The sequence below is a fragment of the Hetaerina americana genome, unplaced genomic scaffold (genome assembly GCF_022747635.1).
Source record: "Hetaerina americana unplaced genomic scaffold, ioHetAmer1.1.p SCAF_34, whole genome shotgun sequence".
Classification (NCBI taxonomy): domain Eukaryota; kingdom Metazoa; phylum Arthropoda; class Insecta; order Odonata; family Calopterygidae; genus Hetaerina; species Hetaerina americana.
Genome location: NW_027286919.1, coordinates 4,083,828 through 4,101,026, shown reverse-complemented (window position 1 = coordinate 4,101,026; position 17,199 = coordinate 4,083,828).

Sequence of the window (17,199 nt, the reverse complement as noted above, 5' to 3'; positions counted from 1 at the left end):
GAAACATTTGATAGTGATGGGGGATTGGAATGCGACAGTAGAAGAAGGAAGAGATGGTGATAAGGTGGGGGACTACAGTTTAGGAACGAGGAATGACCGCGGGGAGAAAGCAGTTGAGTTCTGCAGAAGACAGGGGTTAGTCATCACCAACACTTGGTTTAGACACCACAAAAGACGCAGTTATACATGGAAAATGCCAGGTGACTCAGGAAGGTATCAGCTAGATTATATCCTGGTTAGACACAGTTATAGGAACAGTGTGATAAACTCCCACAGCTTCCCGGGAGCGGATGCGGACTCAGACCACAATTTAGTTGTTATGAAATGTAGCGTACGTTTCAAAAAGATAAGCCAGGGGCGGCGAGTTAGAAAATGGAATGTAGAAGCATTAAATGGGTTGAAAAGGAAGGAATAAAAACAGGCGGTAGAGAAAATCATGGAGGATGGTAAAGGGCTTAGTACTATGGAAGAAAAATGGGAAATGATCAAGAAAGGGTGGTCAAAAGCCGCAAAAGACGCTATTGAAACCGTTAACGCTAAAAGGACTAGGAAACCACGGATCACGGATGAGATGATTGCAAAGATGGATGAGCGGCGAAAACGGAAGAATATACATAGAAAATTAGGCAAAATGAAGTACAAAGCATTGAACAATAAATTGAGGCGGGCAACAAATAAAGCAAAGGAAGCATGGTGGAAGACGCTGTGCGAGGATATGGAAAGTCTGCAGAGGAGGGGAGAAATCGGTGCGCTGTACAGCAAAGTTAAATCATTATCGGGAAGTAAGAAAGGGCGATCGATGCTAACAGTGAGAGATAAGGCTACTAAGGTAATAGTCGACGCAGGACAGATCCAAGAGAGACGGAAGGAGTATATAGAAGAATTGTAAAGTAAAGAACTCAGACCAACAAAGTTAGACATTGAAAAAGAAAATGACGTAGAGGAAGACAGCTTAGGTCCAGGCATACTAGACAATGAGATAGAAAGGGTATTAAGGGAGATGAAACTAAATAAGGCCGTGGGGTTAGATAACATTCCCGTGGAACTTTTAAAATGCTTAGGAAAATGTGGGAGGAAGAGGCTATATGGGCTGATCCGTAGTATTTATGAGGAGGGAATCTGGCCGGAAGACTTTGTGAGATCAGTTTTAGTTCCTATTCCCAAAAAAGTAAAGGCAAGGTCATGTGAGGACTATAGGACAACTAGTTTGATATCCCACGCAGCTAAAGTTGTTCTCAGGATCATAAACAAAAGGATAAAGAGTAGGGCAAATGATTACTTAGGGGATAATCAGTTTGGGTTTAGGAAGGGGAGAGGTACGCGTGATGCCATTGCAGTAATGAGATTATTAATCCAGAGGAATATAGAACACAACCAGGAGGTATTTGCCTGTTTCGTAGATTTCGAAAAAGTGTTTGATAGAGTGAATTGGGGAAAACTAATGAGTATATTGCAGAAAGTAGGAATAGAATGGAGGGAAAGGAGGCTAATCCACAACCTGTACATATCTCAGACTGCTCAGGTGAGGGTGGGAAACGGGGAGTCAGGATAGGCAGTGCTAGTATGGGATGTCAGGCAGGGTTGCCAATTATCACCATTGCTGTTCAGAGGAAATGATCAAAGAGGCATGGGAAGAACTCGAGGTAGGAATGAAAGTGGGCGGGGAGGTCGTAAAATCAGTTAGGTTTGCTGATGACCAAGCTTTAGTTTGTCAGGCAGCCAAGGGGCTGCAAGCATTGCTGGCAGGAAGGAAGGATGAAGGTGGTGTTGACCGGCAGTGGGATGTTGAAGACTGTCATAGAGGGGAGAATGTTGAGCAAACGAGAAAGGGAAGGAAAAGGATAGGGATGTTGGACGGGATGAAGGGAGGAAGAAAGTACTCAGAGATGAAGAGGGACCTGATAAAGAGTAGGATGATGGATTTTGTGGTTTGTTGGGAGTAATAAAAATTTGTTTGGTAGTCGTGTCCATCTAAAACCTACCATAACCGGTAGATTACCTTAAAAAAAAAAATATATATATATATATATATATATATATATATTTTTTTTTTAAGGTAATCTACCGGTATATATATATATATATATATATATATATAATATATATATATATAATATATATATATATATATATATATATATATATATATATATATGTTATATATATATATATATATATATATATATATATATATGTTATATATATATATATATATATATATATATATATATATATATATATAATATATATATATATATATAATATATATATATATATATATATAGACATATATATATATATATATATATATATATATATATATATATATATATATAGACATATATATATATATATATATATATATATATATATATATATATATATATATATATATATAGACATATATATATATATATATATATATATATATATATATATATATATATATATATATATATACGGTGTTCGTCCGGAAAATAAGTATACTGATTTTTTCCCGCCGCTTCAGGCGCGCCCAGCACCGCTCTGACGGGCTGCGATTGGAGGGGGGTATGTTGGCAAGCGACACTGAAAAAGGCAGTCGGCTCTGAGCTGTGGTGTACTGAGGAGCTCTCTTAACGCGAACCTCCACGCTCGACCCACGTCACGGAACGCGATGCCGAAGTTTTTGGAGCAGCGTTATTCCATCAAATTTGCGGTAAAGCTTGGGAAATCGTCTACCGAAACTGTCGGTATGATTAACCAGGCTTACGGGGAGTCAGCCATGTCCAGAAACATGATCTTTCGGTGGCACAAGATGTTCGTGGAGGGAGGTCGACGACGAACCACGGCCTGGACGCCCATCAACGACACTCACCGACGAAAATGTGCGAAAAGTTCGCGACGTACTGAACTCTGATCGTCGTCTTAGTGTTCGGATGATAGCATTTTACGTCCAAGTGCTCGACAGGCTTCGAAAACGAGTCGCCCGCGTCCGGCCAGCGATCAAAAACATCTGGCGGCTGCATCACGACAATGCGCCGTCTCACACCGCGCTTGTCGTGTCGGACTTCTTGGCCAAGCACGGCGTGGAAACGCTGCCGCACCCGCCCTACAGCCCGGACTTGGCACCACCGGACTTCTTTCTGTTCCCGAAGATAAAGAGGAGTTTGAAAGGAACGCGATACGGGACTTTGGACGCCATCAAAGAGGCCGTGACGACGTGTCTTCGAGAGGTTCCCGATGATGCCTTCGCGGGAGCGTTCCAGGAATGGGAACGCCGCTGGAACAAGTGTATCGACTCACAAGGGTCCTATTTTTAGGAATATTAGCTTAAGATATGTAAAAGTGTAATAATTTTTTTTTCCTGAACTCAGTACACTTATTTTCCGGACGAACCCTGTATATACAGTGCGGGGAGATAGCAGTTGAGTTCTGCAAAAGACGGGTTAGTCATCACCAACATTTGGTTTAGACACCACAAAAGACGCAGGTATAAATGGAAAATGCTAGGAGACTCGGGAAGATATCAGCTAGATTATATCCTGGTTAGACACAGGTTTAGGAACAGTGTGATAAATTCCCACAGCTTCCCGGGAGCGGATGCGGACTCAGACAACATGCAATCTAGCGTCCGATTCAAAAAGGTAAGGCAGGGGCGGTGGGTTATAAAATAGAATGTAGGAGCATGAAATGGTTTTAAATGGAAGGCATGTTAACAGGTGGTAGAGGAAATCATGGAGGATTTTAAAGGGCTTAGTACTATGGAAGAAAAATGGGAAATGATCAAGAAAGGGTTGTCTAAAGACGCAAAAGACGCTATTGGAACCGTTAACGCTAAAAGGACTAGGAAACCATGGATCACGGATGAGATGATTACAAAGATGTATGAGTGGAGAATATGGAAGAATGTAAGCACGGAGTAAGGCAAAATGAAGTACAAAGAATTAAACCGTACACTTAGGCGGGTGAAAATAAAGCAAAAGAAGCATGGTGAAAGACGCAGTGCGAGGATATGGAAAGTTTGCAGAGTAAGGGTGAAATTGGTACGCTGTACAGTAAAGCTAAATCTTTAACAGGAAGTAAGAAAGGATCTATGGTAAAAGTTAGAGATAAGGCGGGTAAAATATTAACTGGTACAGGAAAGATCCAAAAGAGATGGAAGGAATGTATAGAAGAACTGTATAGTAAAGAACATAGACCAACAAAGTTAGACATAGAAATGGAACATGACATAGAGGAAGATAGCTCAGGTCCAGGCATACTCGACGATGAGATAGAAAGGGCATTAAGGGAGATGTAACAAAATAAGGCCGTGGGGGTGGATAACATTCCCGCGAAACTATTGAAATGTTTAGGAACATGTGGGAGGAAGAGGCTATTTGAGTTGATTCTTAGTTTCAATGAGGAAGGAATCTGGCCGGAAGACTTTGTGAGATCAGTTTTAGTTCCTATTCCAAAAAAGGTAAAGGATACATAATGTGAGGACTACAGGACAATAAGTTTGATATCCCACGCAGCTGAAATTGTTCTCAGGAACATAAACAAAAGAATATAGAGTAGGGCAAATGATTACTAAGGAATAGAGGAATTTACAATTCGGTAACAAATAAAACATTGCAAAGCTGTTAGGTATACTTTCAGGTGAATGTGTATGTGAGTTGGTATTTTGAGTGTTTGCATGTGTGTGGGGTGTAAGTGTTTTTGCATCATTGCATACCATGTTTTTTTCTGCTTGCTTGAATTTGTGGGTTTTTTTCTTTTCCAAATTACGGGTGGTGTCCCAGCACGCCCTTGTGGCGGCTTGCGGGGCATAGGGTAGATGTAGATTACTTAGGGGATGATCAATTTCGGTGTAGGAAGGGCAGAGGTACGCCTGATGCCATTGAAGTAATGATATTATGAATCGCGAGGAATAAAGAATGCAACCAGGAGGTATTTGCCAGTTTCGTAGATTTCGAAAAAGCGTTTGATAGATTGAATTGGGGAAAACTAATGAGTATTCTCCAGAAAGTAGGAATAGATTGGAGGGAAAGGAGGCTAATCCGCAATCTGTACATGTCTCAGACTGCTCAGGTGCGAGTGGGGAACGGGAAGTCCGGTTAGGCAGTGTTAGGAAGAGGTGTAAAGCAGGGTTGCCCATTTTCGCCGTGGCTGTTCATCATCCATGCAGAAGAAATGATTAAAGAGGTATGGGAAGAATTGCAGGTAGGAATGAAAGTGGGCGGGGAATTCGTAAAATCAGTTAATTTCGCTGATTGCCAAGGTTTAGTTTGTCAGTCAGTCAACGGGTTGCAAGCAATTCTTAGTGAATTGGAAATTCAGTGCGACAGGTATGGGATGAGAATCAATATTAATAAAACAAAGGTTATGCGATTTTCTAGAAAGAAAAAGGTTAAGCTAAAAATTAAAATAGGAGGGCAAAAAATAGAGCAAGTAGAACAGTTTTCGTATCTCGGTAGTGTTTCGGACCAACACGGTCAAAGTAGTACGGACGTAAGGAGAAGAATTGCACTAGGCAAAGAGACTTTCACAAGGAGAAGGGAGTTGATGAGAGGGAGGTTGAGTAAGGATATTAAGAAAAGACTCTTGAAAACTTTGATAGTTAGCGTAGCTGTGTACGGCGCGGAAACTTGGTCATTGAAGCAGGAGGATAGACGTAGGCTGGAGGCTTTTGAAATGTGGGTGTGGAGAAGAATGGAGAAGGTGAAATGGTCAGAGAAGAAAATAAATGAGAAAGTACTTGGTATGGTGGGCGAAGAGAGGGGTTTGTTGGGAGAAATCCTATGGAGGCAGGAAAAGTGGATGAAGGGGGTGTTGACCGGCAGGGGGATGTTGAAGACGATGATAGAGGAGAGATTGTTAGTTAAACGAGGAAAGGGAAGGAACAGGATAGGGATGTTGGACGGGATGAAGGGAGGAAGTTATTACTCCGAGATGAAGAGGAACCTGATGTAGAGTAGGATACTGGATTTCGTGTTTTGTTAGGAGTCACAGAACATTTATTTAGTATCCATACTAAAAAGAAAGACTCGTACTTTTCTACAGATTTTATTTTACGGTACTTATTTAGTAATTTTGTCCTTCCAAAAACCTACCTTAATCGGTCGATTCCCTAATAATAATAATATATATATATATATATATATATATATATATATATATATATATATATATATATATATATATTTATTTATTTATTTATTTATTTATTTGTTTGTTTGTTTATTTATTTATTATTTATTTATTTATATATATCAGATAAATGTAATTTTGAGAGGAAAATAATAGATTAACAGTATGCATCCCAGTGTATTTTTTACAGCATAACGGAGGTTACTTTTTGGCCCTTGTAATTCGCTATTGGTGAAAGAGGCAACTGATCCACGAAGCACGAATCATTAGCGTGCGTGTACAAGTAAGGAAAGCAAGGGTGCTCTTTGGGCTCCGATTTGCCGTGGCGAGCCCACATGCACAGCCTCGACGGATGATAACGAGGAGGGGCTGGGGGTGGAGGCGCGGAGCACCCTCCCCAGCGTTCTCCGTGTCGGAGAGAGAGGTGTTGGCGAGGGAAGTAGGGGAGGGAGGGAAACAATGTGTGGCGTGATATGTTAGTCTCCCCTCCAGCACTTTTGATTCGCTCCACCGCTCTCCGCCCATCTTACCCCACTCAGCTCTTCCGGGCGTAATAAAGAGAGTTGGAGGCGGAGGGACGATGGCAAGGGAGTCTGAGGAGAAAGTTGGAAGTCACTGCGAGGACTCTCCACATTGTAACTTACGTTTCAGCGAAGCGCGGTGATGGGTGGGGATAGAGCCTCTATCTTGGCGTCCCTACACTCAGTGCACGCATCTTCTTGTGGCATAATAGGCAAACTGTGGTTCTTCTACTTTGCTCACATTGGAAACTGTTAAAATATGCTCTGCGATAGAATATCCCGCGGGTTTTTCGATCTGTTATTTGGTTTTTACTGCTACAAAAATTAGCACAACCCAATTTAAATTCATGGGCGCGAAATCTCTATGGAGACGGAATAATGTGTGAAGGCGCAGTTGTGCATTCCTAGTTTTAAAATGGCCACTGCACCAATGCTCACGACGGGGGCCAAAGTGGTCGTCGGCCTAGCCTTGTGGTGACAGATGAGCCGACGGTCTTAATCAACAAAAGAATCCATGAAATCGCTGATTTACGCGATGACGGATCTTTCGCTGGACTTGGTGGCTTGCAACACTACAGCGCTTGGACAGAGACGCAGAATTGAATGCTTACGTATACAAGTGCGTAAAAGGTTTAAGGTGGCAGATTTCTTCCGAGACTGAAATGAAAAGATTGTGTATCACTATGTTAAATGCCTCAATGTTAATAAATACTCTATGGAAAACTATATTAAGAATGTGCCATTCAAATATGTGTGATAAAACTTTGCCTTTTAAATAGATTAATATTTTATTTCCAAACGTAAGTAACATTTTGGTCTGCCCTTGTAATTCGGTGGTAAGTATACATTAATAAGGACATGCGAGAGACACTCTGGTATCCTGTGGAAACGGGAGCAGTTTTACTTTAGCAAGGAAGGGCTAGCAGCAGAAGAATAAATATTTTCGAAACCAATTGATGAAGGTGGAGACTATGCGCAGGCAAAATGTATCTGTATCGACTGCATTTTTCGAGCTGATGGTCCCAAGAGTGTATTTACAATCCACCGTGTCAGAATATCGGCGGTGTTATATTACCATTTATTAAGGTAACTCCTGATATATTTTTAATAAATTATGATCTATTCTTTTGGTTGAACTTTCTCCCGTTGTGTTGTACTTCCCTTCTGTGTTGTCTCGAGTTGTACTCGTGGATACTAATTGCTCTTAGAGATGAACCAGCGCGTGGGGCTTGGATCCATCTAAAACATATTTTAATCCGTTAACAATTAAAATAGCATCGATCGTTTATTAATTACGGAAGGTAGATCTTAAGAATTACCCAGAAGCCATGTCCTAGAAGCCGATTCTTTGAATTATTGTCCTTGAGACATACTCTAAGATATTTGTGCGTAGGACAGTATAACTTTCCTGTAATGACGGTTTCCTTGTCCTATACCATATACCTCTGCTGATATACAATTTCAAGTAGTTAGCGCCATTCTAGCTAAAAATGCAATAAATAGACAATTCCTCGGTATGTGTTAATTATTAAACGAATTTCAGCTCAAGACTCTTCCCATTGCCCACCAATAATACTTCCATGCCTGATTACAGCAACGAACATACGCGCCTTACCCATTTTCAATGACCCAACAACCAACTTAAAAAATAATATCGCAAATATTTTGGCAGTGTTCGCACAGGTAGCTAGGTACCGAGAACTTTCTACGATTCATGGGTGCGGTATTAATTTTTACATACCCAAGAAACCAATCTCTCGCAATGAGTAATTATGTGTATTTACACTATATTCTGAGGATAGCACAATCTGCTACAAATTTTATAAATGGTGGAGAAAAACCGTCCGAGGATTTTAGAGATGAACTACAACGCACGTTAGGTTAATCGAGGTAATTAACAATTAAACGCGATCAAAAAAACGAGAAGCCGTAATTGAAAATACAGCCTATCCTGAACTTGACACAATTTTATACTTCGGGTGATGAAATCACGAACTATTCAAATTTGAAATTTAGTTCATCCAACCAACTTTTTTTGAATGAAGGAAGCGATTCGATATATCCGCCACCAATATATTTAGGGTTCCGTCTGTGTAATGGAATCCACGCGGCGATGCATCCGTAGGTTCAATGTCATTTACTTACTGAAGTACTTCACTCCGGGTGATGGGAGAATGGAGGAAGGGGGCGAGTGAAGTGAGGAGAGAGGGGGGTGGGAGAGGAATCGAGGGATACCGGGGGTGTAAAGGGAGAGAGGGGGAGAAAGAGTAGTGGGGGTGGAGGGTAGGACGACGGCGGAGGGGTGGAATGGAGAGAGGGGAGGGTGAGGCTGCTGGCAATAAAGACGGACGACTCGTTTGGGAATTCGCAAAATGCGAGGGAGACGCACAAAAGCGCTTAGAGAGGGTGGAATCATCCCTTAAGTTTGTACGCTCCATTCGGAAACATTCCTATGGGGGAACACATACATCTCTCCGTTCCATTCCTGTTCCTGCCGAAGTGAGCATCTGAATAGCATTGAAACAAGCAAGATGATTTATATATTTGCTAATGAACATGTCAATTAACTCAGGAATTACTCCCGATAAAGTCCTAATATTTTTCCTGTGCTTCATTTCTCATGGATGGATATCATACCTGTTCGTCGTTTTTTCCGTATCATTCTAGGGCCTTAGTTCAGATTAAGGCACTTTACGAACTTCCTCTGCTAAATTAGTTTTTAAATTCAAAGATTAAATGAGGTTTAGTAGGTAAACGGGCAGATCGCTGTGCTATTGACGTGAGGATCTAGGTGCGAACCCTGATCCCCCCTCTTTTTCTTTCATAACGACTGCTTTCTTTTATACCAGACATTCATGTTTGCGGAAAATCACAGACGGAATATGGAAAGAATCCCATTTCTTTCATTTTTTGCTGATGTATAAATTTCACACTCGGTCCTTGGCTTAGTAATTATGAAGCTCTCAGGACGCCTGCCAAGAAAAAGTTTGCTTCAATTTTGCGGCATTAATATTTCTCTTTGAATGTTCTGCACCGAATTTTGGATAGCTATAAGAACGCTCAGGAGTCATTGCCCAAATATCGCTATGTATTGCGTTATGCATTGCGCTACGTCTAATCGTCTCGCGGAACTTGCAAATGCCCCCGTCGCATAATAGCGGATTAAAAGGGGAACAGGAGGCAGGTTTACAGGTACATTGAACGTAGGAGCTTAATGTAAGGGCTTTTAAAAGCCAATTACTTGGAGGTTAAGCAACTGCGTGAGAGAAATAAGAAGTTTAGCCATGTTGGCAGAAGGGAGGAAGCCGTTAAGCAGTGGATTCGAAAGAGACATCTTAACAAGGGTCAGATAAACACCGGAACGAAGCTGATTGTTACCATAGCAATATGAATAATATTCGGTTGCAGGGTAGAGGATTTTAAACGTCATTAAATCCAGGGAAAGCGTGGTAATATTCACCGATAAACGGAAGACGAGTGATATAATGCGAAAGAGTTTAATAGGCAGTTAAGATTACAACATTTAATTAGTAGATTACGTTTGACTTAATATGCCTATAAATGGGAGCTTTCCTATTATCGTGCGCCCCCAAACGTAGCACAAAAATGGCCCACAATCATATTTCAAATCGAAGTAATTAAGAGATCAAAGCCATGAACTATATAAGCCAGCTCTAAGCTTTGGCACACTTGTTACATTCGTAAACTTTCACATGACGGTGGCGGTAAAGCAATTTAATCATTTGAACAGTGAAAATATTGATAGATTCGGTGATAGAAAAGCAGTATTTCTTCTGTTAAAAATAAGCCAGCCTCATTTCAGTCATTTCATTCGGAAGCGATAGTAAGCTCACTCGCCAGGCCATCGCGCTGAATGCAGAGGATTCAATTTCCGCGGAGAATGATAAAAAAAAAAGATCGGAGCCCGGATTTGCCTCCCGGCACGCCCCCCACCCTGCTGCCTCGCCCCCCACCCTCGTCGCTCGGAGCCGCAGACGACCCCGACCACCCCCGAAATCCCGCCATCGACTTTCGCTTGCGCGCGGGCGGCCTCTCCCCATGAATCGCATTTCCGCGGCGGGTGGATGTGGGGTTGTCTCTGGTGCAACGCGGGGGGGGAGGGGGGGCGTCAGTGAGTGAGTGAGTGAGTGTCCCCCACGGACGACTGACTAACTTCTGCTGCGCAGGCGCGAGCCGTTTGAATGGGTTGGACGGTCAAGGTCGCGCACACCGCGTTATCGATGTGGTCGCGGAAATGCACGCGAATGCTCGTCACGCGGGCCGGGAGGATTTCAGGGAGAGTTCGGCAGGTGTAGTGGTAGGGGGGTGGGGAGCTAGAACTGCCACTTCCCCCCTTAATCCTTTCGCCAACTACAGATAGTGCCAATTCGAGAAAGGGGCAGACCCTGCAGTCGACCTGTGATCTTAGCCATGCGAAAGAAGTGAAATGAAGAAATAGCATTTTTCGGAATCATTTGAAGGGTGGGGGCTACTCCCAAGGGAAGGTCAGGGTACTCCAGTGTTTACGGAGTGTCACCCGTCCCGAAGAGACATGGACTGCACCTAGTCTTGCTCGGGAATGCCATGAGAAAATGAGTCATGCATTCAGTTCTTTGAAAGAAAAGAAGACCTTCTAAATAAGAGAAAACATGCATATATATACTTTCAAATTTCTACAAGTATAACCAAAATGCAATCAGAACGCGGAGACTGAAAATTACATTTGAAAATAAAACAAGGTCTGCATAAAAATATCGCTAATAATTTTTTCCCGGCGAGTTTGCGTGTACTGCTTAACTCAGATCGTCGGATAAGTTTACGTATGATCCCATATCGTATTGGCATTGGTAAGACAGTGACAGTGAGCACCGTTATCACTGAAATTTGGCGGAGACCTTCAGCAACGGCATCGCGACGATTCTCCAACCTCCTTAGAGTCCAGACTTGGCACCGACAGAGCGTTCCCTATCACAAGAGGTGAAATCCTCCCTCATAGGACACCGCCTTCCTTTAAGGGCGGTGTCCTATGTCAAAAGACCACCGTCAAAGACACTTGCACGCGTACCCTTACCCGGAATCCGCCTACCAAGGAGCCTTCGAGTCGTGGAAAAGTCGCTCTGGCAAAAGTGTGTGTTGACTCTCAAAGGTTGTACTTAAAAGGATTTTAAGACATTGTGGCAATATCAGAGATATTGCCACAGCTCCCTTAAACCTTTCCCGATACTTTTTATACGAACTGTGTAGGAAAAAAGAAAAGTGATATACTATTCTGCAGTCTAAATCCGGGAACGTTCACGCATTGGACACTGAAGTACAACGACTGGAAAGAGGTAGGAGAGAAGATACCGAAGATTCGATCTGTCGCACGGTGATATTGGCTCAAAACCAATCCCGAGGCTCGAAGGAAATGTGGATAATAATAGCATAACATACGAAAATGAAAATCACTCGCATTCCGAATTTTAGGGTGCCAAACCACCTTCCTCTGGGAATAGAAGGGACTTAAGCACCTTCACAATCCAACGCATGATCATTTCTTTGATTTTTCAAATTAAAAATCGCAATTCCATTAAAAAGATCAATCCCGACCCAAGAGACGACTCTCTTAAATACCTGCAATACACGCTCTGGTGAATGTGAAAATTTGATCTGACAGATAAGCATGAATATTATGCATTTGTAAAAGACTAAAAATGGAATTTTGACTGATTATTTTAAAGCAACACTTGGTAGGTAATTAAGAAAACCATTATGGCCTTATTCAATAGATCGTAAACCAAACTAAAACTTTCCAAAACCTATTTAAACACATTCTGAGTATTTCAGCTGGACAAGTTTGCGTTTATTGGAAGAAGAAACCAGCATATTACCCTTCTCCACAGCGTTTTATTTCTGATCGATGAATTTAACTTTATAATTCACCAATTACTTAAATGAATAATGGAAAATCATGGCGTCTCATAGAACTTAGATCATAAATATTTCCGATTTCTCACTTTTGCCGATTCTTTATAAATGCAATTATATTTAAAATGAGCAACGCATAGAGTGGTGCACAAAGCAAAACTCAAATGAAGTAGAGTCACCTGGGTAAATAATTCCGCTTGACATGCTCAAAAATGAATATTCATCTAAAAATGGAATTTTTACCCAGAGTGCTAAAAGAACACCTGTTAGGTAATTTAGAAAACCATTGAGGCTATATTTGATATTGTGCAATTATACCAAACTAAGATTCCCCAAACCTATTTAAACATATTTTGAGTATTTTCATGGAGAAGATGTGGTCCGTGTTTTCCATGTTTTGTAAGTTGAACATATTCGAGACTTGCATAACTTGGATATCCTCTCACGACTACGTAAAGATATTTTTATGCAATTCTTATTCCATGGTGACAAAAGTTTTCCATGAGTCATTCACGTACATCGAATCAAGAAATGCATTGATTGTTTCGGATGACTGGAGCGAGTGTGAGATGGGCAAATAGCACTTTGAGGGGGGCGAAGGGCAAATAGCACGTCCTGTGTATGTCAAATCTGCTGGAATTTCACAACGATAAGAGTTAGCAGTGTTGTCCACTTACAGCTGAAGCACCCGCATCTACCCACAATGCACAGCGAGTGACCGGGGGGTGATGAGCGAGAGAGGATGTCAAGGCATTAGCAGCGGAGCTTCAGAGATGAGACCTGCAAAGAGGAGAGGCTGCGTTTTCGGTCCATCACCCTCAATGTGCGTCCAATGATCGCATCGAGAGAGGTTATAAATCCTTGGATCCATTTAATTGTTCAGCAGTTTCAATCATCGTGTATAGTGTATCCATTGCATAAATCATAGTGCCCGATGCATACGAGAATGCTCTCACAATAATTCAAGCACATCAACTTCATGCCCTGAAAGTATCCACGGAGGCGTGTTTAATAAGCTGTAAGGTCACCTCCCATTCGAAGGGGCGATGATTGGTGGTGAATGGAAGTTGAGATTGGCGTGAAAGTTGATTTGGGCAACCGTTTTGGTCACAAACTACGAGGGAAAAAGGATTACTTAAATCGCTTTGTGATGGCAATCGAATTCATTTTTCGCTCTTCTCTTGTCCACCGCTTTCGTAATGAGGGGCCACTCAAATCTATTCCTTCTGTGTCGTCATCCAACTCATAATGTTGTCCTTGTGTGGATTTCAAGGTCAAACATTTAATCCGAGGGCTTCCTCTGGGCCCCAAATAGGCTATCCAATAATTATATGAAGATTTCTGCTCAGTTAATTAGGCTTTCCTTCTCGAAATGGATACCTGCCTTGTCTCTATCTTATTCAATTTCGAAATTAAGACGGCTTAAGGTCCAAGCACACCAGAGGGGTATTTAAGGTTTGATCTGACCGACGCAAAATAAATCCTCTGCTCAACTCCATCTCTGGTCATTCGAATAATTCCCATTACTATTTCACAAAAACCATCATATCGACTCATTCTAAAGAATGCCAAACAACAAATGAACGGTCAAAATGTCGGACCTGATGATGATGTAATACATCGAAACCCGATCGTGAAATTAAAATAAAATTATCAAGTGGAAGATCAGTTATTCATTATGTTCCACTTCAACCACATCACGCTCGAAGCTACTCAATTTGTTCTTAACAATGCCAACAAGTATTGTTCTGGAGTGCTTCCATCTTCATATTGAAATCTTAAACGTTTCAGACAGTCCTCGTATTTTATACAACGGGTAAATTGACCTCGACACTGCGAGGAACATCTCTTTTTTAGGTGGAATCTGTGCTCCACAAAAATAATTTAAATTAAAAGACGAGGGATAAATGGTCGTTTTTTAACATTGTGCTATTTCAAGCCCCATCTCTTAGTCGTTTCAGATTCTTCCGTTTTCGTAGCATGTTGTCCAGTACATTGTTCACAAGGATAACTTTTAATCAATGTACATCAAAATCGGGTATTCATTTGTTAGACATCCAATCAGCACCACAAATTACAGCATGTCAGAATAATTCAACACATTCCAAATGAACGTGCAACTGTGCGGCATCTATGGATGCCACCAGGTTAGTCTGCATTGCAGCAAAATCTGCACCGTCCGAAAAAGCAGTGTAAATTTCCTTTTCTGTTTCTTACACTATGCAAGGCAGTTGAAAGGCTTCCTTGCAATCACTCCTTGAAGGTACAATGAAATGTAGTTATCTCTCTATTGCTTATCTATTTTCTCATTATGTGTATTAAGTACATTACTTTTATTATCTCCTATAGTTTGATCGGCCCCAATATTGACTTTATTACTTTTCATTCCCATGAAATGATTTTATCGTCAGTTTCCCTCTTATGTCAGATAAGGTGATTTACTTGATCCAGTGATTTCTTCTTTCATATGTGAATTCCATTCCCACTTGCTACTTTCCCCTTTTTGTTTTTAATCTGATCGCAAGAAGAATGAAATATTATTGATATCATCAAGTAAGACCCACACTTGAACATTATTCGCGTCGATCATGAACACATACTCAAATGCGTCCTCATAAAAGGCACAAAAGTCTAAGTAAAATTAGTAGTTTTTAGGAGAGGTGACCGGCAGCTAAGGTCATTTGCACAAATTAGGGATGGATGGGAAAGGATTAAGGGTTGAGAGAAACCCGGCGTCGGAAACAGCCTACTCTTGTCGAAAGGCACCAAGGGGTTCGAATGAACTTCCCATCCGACAGATGTCGTAGTAGTAGTTTTTAGGGGAGGCGACCGACAGCATGGACAGGAAAGGGTGAAGGGAGGAGAGAAACCCGGCGTCGGCATTAGCCTGCTCTTTACGAAAGGCGCCAAGTGGTCCGAAGCTTAACTTCCATCCGACGGAGGGCGTACTCACTCAAAATGCCCTCCTCAAACCACATCAAGTAGGGATCGAGATACCTCTGAAAAATATTCAACACCGCCGGGATTTGAACCCGCGCCCTCAGGGTGGGAAGCCAGTGCGTTAGCCCCCGCACCATCTCGATCCCCCCGACATATGTTGTACTCACTCTAAGTGCTCTCCACGAAGCTCCTAAAGCAGGGATCGGGATACCACTGAGAAATATTTGTGGTCTCCTGGATTTGAGCCGGGGCCCTCTCGGTGGGAAGCCTGTACTGTAGCCACTGAACCATCCCGACCCCGGCTAAATAATATCAGTTTGATGTACCAAGGGTCAAACACCAATATCGTTCAGAATTAGGTAATGACGAAATGGAACTTAAAGATTAATTCAGTAGACTGGAGAGATTATTGAGAACAACTTGACCTTTTGAAGGGAACATGAAAAGACCACGAGGTGTGGATTAGCGATGGATGATGCCACAATAGAAGGTATTAGCCATTATTTGTAGAGAGAGAATAGGAATTAAAATGAACAAGTAATAAATAATCCAGCAGAAGGATACTCCATAGGAAAAAAATAAAAAGTTATAAATAATAAAACGGAATAATTCTGTTTGGTGCATGGAAAAGTTTTGAGCAGCGGAGAGAACTTTGAAAAGACAGTTTAATAAACGCCACGCAAGGAGCTGCTCCACCATTTGGAATAAAAAGGTGAAAAAGACGTAAGAAAGAGTATAAAGAGATGGAGCGAAGAAATATCTGCAGAAACTTTACCGCGAGGAATTATGGAACTGGAAAATTTTAGAAAAATGGTAATAAAAAAAGAAGAGGTGAAACCTTGAGCGAAGAAAAAACTCAAGCTTCCCTGAGTGATTAAGGAAGAGGAAAGGACCCTAGAATCGATCATATCCCCTCAAGGTCCACTAGATTTCTGGTCGCATTTAACCTATCTGAGAGCAACTGTGCTGACGGAAAAATATAGCTGTAGACCTCCGGATGAGTTTGGAGCAGCAAAAAGGCGAAGGTATTCAATTCAAGCATTTTTTGCTAAGATTGGTATTGCAAATAGTTTTGCCAAATCGGGCATTAGAATATGGGGTGATTTGGGAGAGTTAGAATTTTCAGGATATTGGAAAAGAGTAGAGAAAAATCTGGCTTTGATATTAGCCTAGTTTTAATGACGACTGGCGCGAAAGGGCCCACAATGTAACGTTCCATCCGGCGCTCCACCCTTCAGATTTTCCACAAAATGCACCCCAAGCTGTAGGGATGGGGATCCTGCCACCACCAATAAGAACAACGGTCATCGCTGTGGGAAACTAGAAAACTGGCCACCCCATCAATGCGAGCCTCAAGCTTATCATATTCACCGTATGTAAACCAAGGTACCTAGACGACATGCTGTTCCAGAGTAAAAAAATACTGAAATCGGTGCACATTCTTTATCAAATGAGCAATCAGGGAAAACAATTTCATGTGGGAAGGGAGAATATATCTTCCGAAAACTTGACTAATAACTTGAATTATAAATAAAATGCTCAACCTTCGCTAACAGGCCAGCAATTTTGGGATGGATGAATTGGAGGTAATTATGAAATAATCATCACTAAGTAAGTGTGTGGAAGCGAGTACGTAACAGAGTATTGAGAAAAAGTGCTTTTGCACTCTGTTCTTCAATATTAATTCTGATATTGAATTAAAAAAATGAAGAAACTA